The sequence below is a fragment of the Danio rerio genome, chromosome 13 (genome assembly GCF_049306965.1).
Source record: "Danio rerio strain Tuebingen ecotype United States chromosome 13, GRCz12tu, whole genome shotgun sequence".
NCBI lineage: Eukaryota > Metazoa > Chordata > Actinopteri > Cypriniformes > Danionidae > Danio > Danio rerio.
In genome coordinates this window covers 19,989,780-20,000,434 of record NC_133188.1, presented here as the reverse complement: position 1 = coordinate 20,000,434, position 10,655 = coordinate 19,989,780, and the positions used below count along the sequence as shown (strand labels likewise).

Below are 10,655 nucleotides of genomic sequence, written 5' to 3'. Positions count from 1 at the left end.
ATAGAGAATTTTATATTATAATCTAATTTCCTATTGAATCTGTTGGGCTTTGCTTAACTTTGACCTATAAAGAAACCTCTATCTATTAATACTAAAATATCAAGGGGAACTTGTATTACAGGTTGGGTTTAGGAGATTAAAACACACACACACACACATCACACTGTCTCTTTCACACTCTCTCTCTCTCTCTCTCTCTCTCTCAATTCAGTTTGATAATTTAACAATTGCTTTATTGGCTTGACAAATATTAAAAATGTATTGCCAAAGCATTTATAAAGTTTACATTAAAACAAACATACATTCATATATATTAAAAAACACAAGTAAACACAGTAAATAGTAGTGGTACAGTAGTAAAAAATAATAATAAAAATACAAATAATAAATAAATAAATAAATAAATAAAAGAGTAATAACCCAGTGTGTTGGCGTAAGTTTCCTCCAGGTGCTCCAGTTTCCCCCACAGTCCAAAGACATGCGCTATAGGTGAATTAAATAAGCTAAATTGGCCGTAGTGTATGTGTGGGAATGCAAGAGTGTGTGGGTGTTTTCCAGTGTTGGGTTGTGGCTGGAAGGGCATCCGCTGCTTAATAACATATGCTGGATAATTTGGCACACACACACATTGACTTTACAATCCAAACTGTTTACTTTTATTCATGCATGTACAATTCATAACCACAAGCATTGCATAATAATGAATCAAAGCATGTTTAGACAATGCTCTGAGCACAGAACGTGCAGATAAAACGTGTAAAGCCTTTGAAAGCGTGACACAGCCTTTAGCTGTTTTCTCCTCTATCATGACACATACAGTATCGAGTGTAGCGTCTGTTGAGTTCAATCGCAACAGACAAGGAGGAACAGGGCACAGAAAACCCATCCCAGTTTATTCAGCGCAATACTACTTTTACTTTTCTATTTAGATACTAGTGTCTTTTCCATAGTATTTATCATTTAGGCACTAGGGCTTATTCTTCCTAGTAGCTTTTTAAAAAATACAAGTGCTCATTAGTTATATGCTGGTTCTTATTATTATATGAGTGCTTTTATTCATTATGTAATTACTAGTATACACTATAGATATCTATGTAATTAGATGCTACTTATTTATTAAATGCTGGAACATATTAGAAATGAGTGGTTAAATATTGCAATCTGTTATTTAGATATCAACTTTATTTAATGCCACAATGTAATATAATTTAGTTTAATATGAACTACTCCGGTTGTGACTAGTACATGTTTTTATATACAGTAGTAGCTATTCTAATACCTAAAACATATAGTTATAAGTACATTCATTAGATAAACTTAATTTAGACAGGCTTTATCGATTAGTTACTAGTACTGATAGATACTAATACATATTTATCATATGCTAATTATTTGTGATGAAACGTGCCTTAAATCTGTATATTAATGGCAAGTGGAATGTGATGAATGTAGAAATGACAAATTGTATGAAATGAATTCATTTGTAAGTGCAAAAAATAATTACATGATCAGGTTCTTCATACAAGATGTAGAGCCGGCCACTCAAGACTTACACTCATATTTATTGAAAGTGGAAGAAAAAACTATTTGTAACTTCATCATCATCATCATCATTTTTATCCGCTTATTCGGGGCCGGGTCGCTGGGGCTGCAGTCTCAGGAGAGAACTCCAGACTTCCCTCTCCCTAGGCACTTCCTCCAGCTCCTCCGGGGGGATCCCTTGGCGTTCCCAGGCTAACGGAGAGACTTAGTCTCTCTAGTGTGTCCTGGGTCTTCCCCGAGGCTTCCTCTCGCTGGGACATGCCTGGAACACCTTCCTAGGTAGACGTCCTGGAGGTGTCCGAAACAGATGCCCGAGCCACCTCAGCTGATTTTTCTCGATGTGGAGGAGCAACGGCTCTACTTCGAGCTCCTCCCTGGTTACAGACCTCCTCACCCTGTCTATAAGGGTGTGCCCTGCCACCCTGTGAAGGAAACTTATTTCAGCCGCTTGTATTCAAGATCTTGTCCTTTCGGTAATGACCCAAAGCTCATGACCATAGGTGAGAGTAGGAATGTAGACTGACCGGTAAATGGAGAGCTTTGCCCTTCGGCTCAGCTCCTTCTTTACCACATTGGACCAGAACATTGACCACATTACTGCTGCTGCTGCACCGATCCGTCTGTCAATCTCACGCTCCATCCTTCCCTCACTCATAAACAAAACCCCAAGATACTTGAACTCCTCCACCTGGGGTAAGGACTTCTCTCCAATATATATATATATATATAATTTTATTTATTTGTTTATTTGGTATGGACAGTGTACATTAATTAGCACTTCTGCCAATGCACCAGAATTAGCCCGAAGGGCTATATATATCGACATACATACATACATACATATAGTTGAAGTCAGAATTATTAGCCTTCTTTTGATTTTCATTTTCTTTTTCAAACATTTCCCAAACAATCTTTAACAGAGCAAGGAATTTTTCACAGTATGTCTGATAATATTTTTTTCTTCTGGAGCAAATCTTTTTTGTTTTATTTCGGCTAGAACAAAAGCAGTTTTTAATATTTTAAAAAACATTTTAAGGTGAATATTATTAGCCCCTTTTTAGATTTCTAGCTAGTCTACAAAACAAACCATCGTTATACAATAACTTGCCTAATTACCATAACTAGCTTAGTTAACCTAATTAACTCAGTTAAGCCTTTAAATGTCACTTGAAGCTGTATAGAAGCGTCTTGAAAAATATCTAATCAAATATTATTTACTGTCATCATGGCAAAGATAAAATAAATCAGAAATAAGATATTAAAGCTATTATGTTTAGTAATATGTTGAAAAAAATCTCTCCATTAAACAGAAATTGGGGGGAAAATAAACAGGAGGGCTAATAATTTTGACTTCAACTGTGTGTGTAAGTAACAGGTGTATGAACAAGTTGTTATACTATATTAAATGTTAAAATGGGTTGCGAGGAGGAAACAAAGAGAACATGACCACACAAAAAAAAGTTATCATAATGTCTTGATTATATTGGAATATCAATATAACAGCAGTGAACTACAGCACAGCACCGGTCAGCTCTGTGTGTTTAAATACTCGAGTCGATACATTAACACTGGAGTAGTGCACGCGCATGCCCCCTCCGATTTATCTTCTCTCTTCAGCCAGATTTTCCACCCCGAACGCGGAAGTCGGTGGACGTGACGCACGCTAAAAGATGGGGACTATGAAATAAACACAAACACATCGCTTTGTACGGTCTGTGAAAGAAGGGGTAAGTAAATATTTGAGCCATCCATGTAAACATGCACGAGTGGGTGATCGCTGAACCGCTGTCACTGCGAGACAACAGACGGTCGTCAAATAATTACATATTTTGGGTGCATTTGCATAGTTAAGAACTGTATATGTTTAAATTAAATAGCTAACAGCTGTGTGACATTTCGTTCAGTGCATTAATAAAGCTTTGTTGTATAAACAGCGTGTTGTGACTGCAGCTCGTTTCTTCTGGCGTGCAGAAACAGCAGCTCTATTATTTATAAGCGTTACCTTTGCCTTGTCAGTGTTGATAACAGACTAAGAAAAGCCAGCAGTCGGTGTTTTAGCGAGCGCTATTGCACTTATCAAGTCAAAATGAAACCGTCCTGTCCTGAAACTGTCTCTGCAGCTGTCATCTTTCATATCGCAACATTAGCAAAGCCTAATATTGTACAACTTAACTATTGTCAGTGTAAAGATGTGTGCGAAATAGAAGACTAGGACGTTTAGTCAGAGTCCACTCACGCGCTTTAACTGCACTTTGAAATTTATTACCAGATGATTTTTTGAAACGAATCGGTTCTTTCGAATCAGCTGCCGATAGATTATTTTGAACTGAATCAGTAAGCGTAACCACGTTATAATTTTGTGGTCTTCATGGCAGAACTTGAAATGTAAGCACGGCGTCCTATTATTTTTATTTAATTGTTTGTTTGGAATGTAAATTTCTTTTACTTCGTAAATTTATATTTCTAATCGGCTTATGTTGGTTTTTCATGGGCTCCAGTTTTTTTTTTTTTTGTTAACCTACTGATAGGCTATTTAACAATAATACTTTTGAAATATATGTTTTGACATTAAATTACATGAATACATTTTTCAGTACATTTTATTTGGAACATTCCCGCTGGCTGCTTTCAGCCCTACTTAAAATAAATAAATAAAACTCAGTTTGGCGAATCGGTTCAGCTGAGTCATCGAGTTGATTCGACTCCCAAAAATGATTCATTCTTGGATCTGACTCCCAGCCGGTTTTCCCGGTGATGTTGGATTGCAGTAGGTCTGCTGGATGCATCGACTCAATGCAGTATGGATTACAGCGCTTCATAAGTGCGTACAGTTAACATTTTGTTTCGCTTTTGGCTGACATTACTGTCTGATACATTAGTAGCTATTTAAAGGGTGGATCAGCGACTGTGTGTGTCAGGAACATTATATACGCCCATTCTTTCACATTTGAAGAAATATGGTCTGACTGGCGGTTGATGTTGATTGTGATGTCGGTAAGCGCATGATTTTTTATGTTTGAATATGTGTTAGATATATACGTTATTCTTTATTTCTTGTTACAATATTGTTATAAATTGAAATTCGTGTTTGTTTGTGACTCTCTTCTAAGTGAATTTTTAAGATTTGTTCTCTTTCTGTCATTGTCTCGACTGCAACGAAACTGTCGATCATTTCCATCTTGCTCGGTAAATAGTCAATTGACTGAACATTTTGTTGGGACATATACGTTAGTGAGGTACATTATGTTGTCACAATAGAGCCTAATAATGCAGCCTATAGAGTAATTTTGATGTTGGTGTTCCTCAATTCAAACACTAAAACTTATAAAACACAAACATACAGTAATTTAAAAACATTTAAAATACGTTATTTCCTCCTATTTCTAATTTAAGGCGCTGTTAATCAAGTAATAATAAATACAGGTCTTAATAGTACATTTTCCCAATGCAATAACTGGTGTCAGTATACCTTCTTTGTTTAAAATAATAAACAATTTTTTTACCTAGAATTCAAATTTGCATTAGTAATATGTGCATCTTTTCTCCTTTACATTAAGGCTGTAGTTGGCTTATGAAGTTTTATTTATTTTCAATAATTTGGGTGTGTTTACACTTGGAAGGTTTGGTTTTATTGTTCTCTGGAGAGTCTGTTAGTTCAATTGCTTTGGTCTGGACCAAACACAATGTTGATTGTTTTGCTGAGGTTCGCATTGCTCTTTTTGCAAGTGTACAAGAAATTTTAAACCAAACCAAGTGTGCTAAAGTTGGCCATTTATTGGACAGAAATGCTTGTTGTCTTATGGCATGGTGTCTGCCATACAACCATCACCACTGACAAACTCTTGCCATAGCTTAGAGATCACATATTGAGTCTTTTGCACATATAACTGTAAATAGCATACTTGCCAACACTTTTGTTTTTTCCGGGAGTCTCTTGTATTTCACACTCATCTCCCATCATCCTCCCATGTATTAATCCCAGGAAACTTGTAATTTTCATGGCCCAATGTACTTATGAAAAATCACTTTTTATCCATGTTATCCAGATTTAGTATGAAGCTCATCACCTCACACAATTGACAAAATATTTAAATCTTGAGGCATTTTTACCACATTCTGGCAGCATACTGTATGTTACAAACCATTTGCACTGTTGATTTCTGCACAGGTGGTAGATGCAGGATTTGAATCTCCCCCTTCACACCTGTGATTCGTTTAGTTTGTTCTGCACCAAGGGCAACAAACTATGGCTGCAACTAACAATTATTTTGATAATCGATTAATCTGTTGATTATTTCTTTGATTAATTGATGAATTAGATAAAAAAACAAGAATAGCATTAATTTCCAATCCTTTATTCAAAAAAGCTGCTATGATAATAATAATAATAATAATAATAATAATAATAATAATAATAATAATAAATAAAAATAAGTAATTAGTTTTGTCCTGTTTTCAATCCAAATATCTAAAAAAAATCTTAAATTAAGACACATACTAGACACATGAAATATCAAAATTATGTCTTGTTTTCTAAAAAAAAACACCTTAAAATAAGTGATTATTGGATAAAACAAGCACATTTATTTGCCTATAAGGTAAAAAAAAGAAGTTTTAAGCATTACTTCATTTTCTAATGCCATTTGTCTTGTCTGTTCTTGATTTAAGATTTTTTTTTTAGATATTTGGACTCGAAACAAGACAGATGACTAAGAAAGAAAACTTTTTTTGTAGTGCAGCTATACATGACTACAGATGCAAAAATTAATGATCAAAAAAGACAAGTGAATAAAAACATGTCTTTAGTCTTGCAATTCAAAGTGCAAAGTAACTATACCATCGATGCTTTACTACTACTACTGTTGTTAAGCCTTTTGCTGATGGGTTTAAAATATTTTTGAATTGTGAGTTTTGTTAGATGATCATCATTTTAGAACGTTCACCCTTAAAGTTTCCATGGCGACACGTCATGTTTGTCACGTGATACACCGCAGCCACAATAGTGCTGTATGACAGATGTATCCGTTTTTCTTTTTTTTCCCCCTGTTTTATTTAAACATATTCACACACTTGCTCCTTATGTCATCAGCTTCCTGAGATTCTAATTCACATAAATGTTTAAGTGATTGTGATCTATAACGTGAGATGGTCGTCGCCATGTTTACTTCCGGCCACACGTTTGCCTCATTCATAAAAGTAGAACATGCAGGATTCAGCATGTAAATTTATCAGTTACTCCCCAAATACATGCAAGTAAATGGCTGGTGAACTTGGAGAAGAATTGATTAAACTTTATTGTTACTTTCACTATGTGTATCTGATATGAATAAAACACATCGGCAAATTATATTTGAATGATTGTTAGACTTCCTATTGCGTTTTACAAACACTAAATGGATTGTTTTACTAGTACTTTTGTGTATTTACATGTCTAAAACATAAAATAAGCATTAGGCGGGTAAAGCGCTGCATAATTGTGATAATATGACACGTCTTTCTCTGGCTCAGTTTTACATTTTTCATTTGGCGCAATGAGTTAATGAACTAACACTAACTTATCATGCTTGTCAAGCTGGATATTGAGTAAAAGAACAGCACCAGGGACTTCACGGTTCTCATTTCAAACAGAACAAAAGTAGGATTCTTTAGTGATTTACCCTGCTGTTGAACTCCCTTTTTCCTCATCCCTGTCTATGAGGCGCTGAACTCTGTATCAGTGCATGAGAGAGACCGTGTTCACTCCGCTCCACGCTGAACTAAAGTGTTTTTTTTTTCTTTTTCTTTTTTTATAAATAATCAAACCCCCGTGTCGTGTGGCACAACAAATCAATTATGAAATTTGTTGCCAACGCTTTAAGTAATCGATTTAATCGATTCATTGTTGCAGCCCTCCAACAAATGACACATTATGGCATTTTTCTGTGGTTACAGTTTCTTTTCAAACCAAAATGCAGCCATGTGACAACATCCACATTTCTTTGGCCAGCTGTGTCATTGAACATATTCATTAAACTCTTTTTTTTACTGGTCAGAATTAACATGCTCAAATATTCCTTCAAATCTCCTGAAAGTAAACAAAGAGAGTATGAACATCCGACAGGCATCACAATGCTTGTTAGTATGGAGAGATGACTGCTGGCTGACTGTATTCCTGGTTATTGTTTATTATAGTTTGTACTTATCCCTTCAGACAGACTACATTTTGAGAATGAAAAGCAGCTTGAAAACAATGTTTTAATGGACTTCAAGTCCCTTCAGATGCAAATGCAGCTGTTGCTAAAGCACTGTGAACTATTACTTAATGCAACCCATAATTGCAACACAGATGACTACGGCAGTAAGTTTAGTCCAAAAATGTGCAGTACTTTTTCAGTTTGATCTTTCCAAGTTCAGACCATGTTCTCACCACAAACTGACCACTCCAGAGGTAGTTTAAAAGTGTATCAAGTAGGGTTGCACAATATATTGTTTTAGCATCAATAACGCAATGTGTGCATCCGCAATAGTCACATCGCAAGATATGCATGATATGTTGAGTTGACTTTGAAGTGTATTTTTTTATTTTAAAATTGCAAAACCATAAAGGGTGCATTGCTTATCTCACTTTTATCTTTGCTTCATTGCATTAATCTATGCTTGTAGTTTGTTTGTTGAATTTTATGCATGATTGACTCCCCTAGAGAATCATTCCAATCAATCAAAAGAAATTTATTTGGAACACTTTAATTCTCATTATTTACTAGTTGCTTGTTAGCATGCATGTTATTGAGATATTAGCTGCATATTAGTACTTATAACCTACATATTCTGCATGGTCATATTTTACATCCCTAACCCAACATCTAAACTACTTTAATATAATATATTAATAATAGTAATGAGCAAATTAGAGGTTTATTGAAGCAAAAGTCATATTTAATGGTTTGCCAATAGTGAGAATTGAACCTTTAAATAAATTGTGAATATAAATTCTTTCCAAATAGTGCTGTTCAATCATTTGGGGAAATTTTATAGATACAGTATATTGCAATATATATTGCAGAAAAATTAAATATCGCAATGATTTTTTCAACATCATGCAGCCCAAGTACCGAGACTGTCCGCTTTTGGTGTGGACTGCAATTGATGCATTCACATCTGCCCAGATGGCAGCACCAAATGGGAAAGAAAATTACAGCTAGTCGATTCAACCAAAATAAATCCACCCTTAATAAATCCTCCCTATGTTTGGAAGCAAACCGAGACCACTTATTCATCTGGATCCATATGTTTGGTGTGCATCAGGGTGCGATTGCTGTATTTACACCTGCCCAAAAGACCTGCACCAAAGGCCCCGTTTACACTAATACGTTTTAGTTTTAAAATGGTATTTTAGAATAAAACGATCTGTGTCCACACTGGCGTTTCACTCAGCATTTCTAAACAGCTCTCCATCCATACTATACCGCTGAAAGCACACATCACGTAACCACACACACACTCTGTCATGCACTGCAGCGATTAGAGCTGTGCACGTCAGACTGTTCATCAAGGATCTACTGCTGGATCTAATCTCACTATTTTTGTTGAACCTGATTTTTAATTCATCCTGTCTCTATTTGATGACATATTCCCCGACTTTGAATTTATTACTTGTTCTCAGGTAACGTGTTTTGGCTGAGCAGAAAGATAATGTAATATATTAAATATTGTAAACACGAATACTGATTCTGCACATTTGACTGATTTTTTGCATTTATTTCCTATAATTTACAAACTTATTGTACATTACACTGTTATAATGGTCATTATTGATTGTTAAAATGATATTCAGTGAAAGAGAGGGTATGTTTCGTATTTACAATGTAAATAAAAGGAGCCAGTGATGCTATAGGCTCTGTTTTGTCATAAATATGCATACAGTGAAAATGATGGTCATATAAATATGCAGCTACACGATGCCTAAACATTTTTGGTGTCTGTTAAGTTGTTAATATCCAAATGAGGATTGGCAGTTTCTTAAATCATGTTTTCATTTTATTGTTAAGAAAGTGATATAGCGTAGCCAGGGTGATGGTGAATGAGGTTATGAAGTACCCTGTTCTCTTTGAAGATTTACCTGACGTGTGCTCGGGAGTTTGTTTTCCATATCAAACTTGGGAAATCTGAACTTACAAGGAGAGGATGCAGGACTGAACTGTATGTAGGCTACTTATTATTGAGGAAAAAGGCCCAATCAGATGTCAAATCAAATGTCTGCAGCCTTGCCTCCGTTTTTAGATGTCTCTATTTCCCCCATCCACATTAACACAGAGCAACAGCGTTTTTAAATGAAAAGGGCCTCTCCAGCATTTTCAAGAAGCTACGTTTTCGGCGCTCAAAAACTCCAGGGTAGAGTGTACAGATGGCGTAATCGTAGCAAAACTAATGCGTTTTCAATCTAAAACGTATTAGTGTAAACGTGGCCAAAGGTGGAAACAAAGTTGAGTTTTTACCAAACAAGACTCTGTAAATGCTCTGTTAGTGCGATTCATTTGAATAAGAATAAACCCCAGTGCAGATGACTTTTGAAAAGAAGATGGGTTTTGGTTCGCTTCTTCAAATTCTTGTGTGGTTCCACTGAAATAATGAAACACTGACCAAACACACAAACAAACTGAAAACAGGACATGGTGTCACAAGATTTGACCATAAACATGACAGAAGGCTTAAGTCATATTTGTCTTCATAGTTGTTATTTTGCCTATTGCTGCAGAAAACAGAAATCTCCCTATAGCAGATCAGTGTGTGACAGAGGAATAGCTGCTACTGATTTCACTGTTTTACACATTTTATAAGCTCTTAATGAGTAATCAACTGATAAAATTAGCATTATAAACTTATGCAGCGAGGTATAATCTAGTGCACAACATTGTTTTGGATGTTCAGCAAGTCACAAAATGTCCTGTCAAAGTTTCTTTGTTTTGTATCTTTAGGTTCTTACTTAAAAATGACTCTGAAAGTGTACAAGGACTAAATTTATTGTTTTGCTCTTTGGTTTGGACAAAACAAATGGTAAGACTTTATTTTAATGTTCCACTAAAACTTGTTTACTAAAAGTTGCATTGCAACTACATGCCAATTAATTCTCAGTT

At 35.3% G+C, this 10,655-nt stretch overlaps 1 protein-coding gene across 18 annotated transcripts in view; it reads left to right on the top strand.

Annotated features, from left to right (window-relative positions):
* Positions 1–3,170: 3,170 nt before the first annotated feature.
* The window catches only part of marchf8 (membrane-associated ring finger (C3HC4) 8), a 259,237-nt gene continuing 251,752 nt past the window's right edge, over positions 3,171–10,655 (top strand). For 6 of the 18 annotated variants that reach the window (XM_073919832.1, XM_073919833.1, XM_073919828.1 and 3 more), the window contains exon 1: positions 3,171–3,269. The gene's annotated coding sequence lies outside the window, so the exon portion shown is untranslated. Of the gene's footprint in view, positions 3,270–4,317; positions 4,537–10,655 lie in introns of those variants that run through there. The other 12 variants (XM_073919835.1, XM_073919834.1, XM_073919829.1 and 9 more) reach the window with 3 other exon arrangements.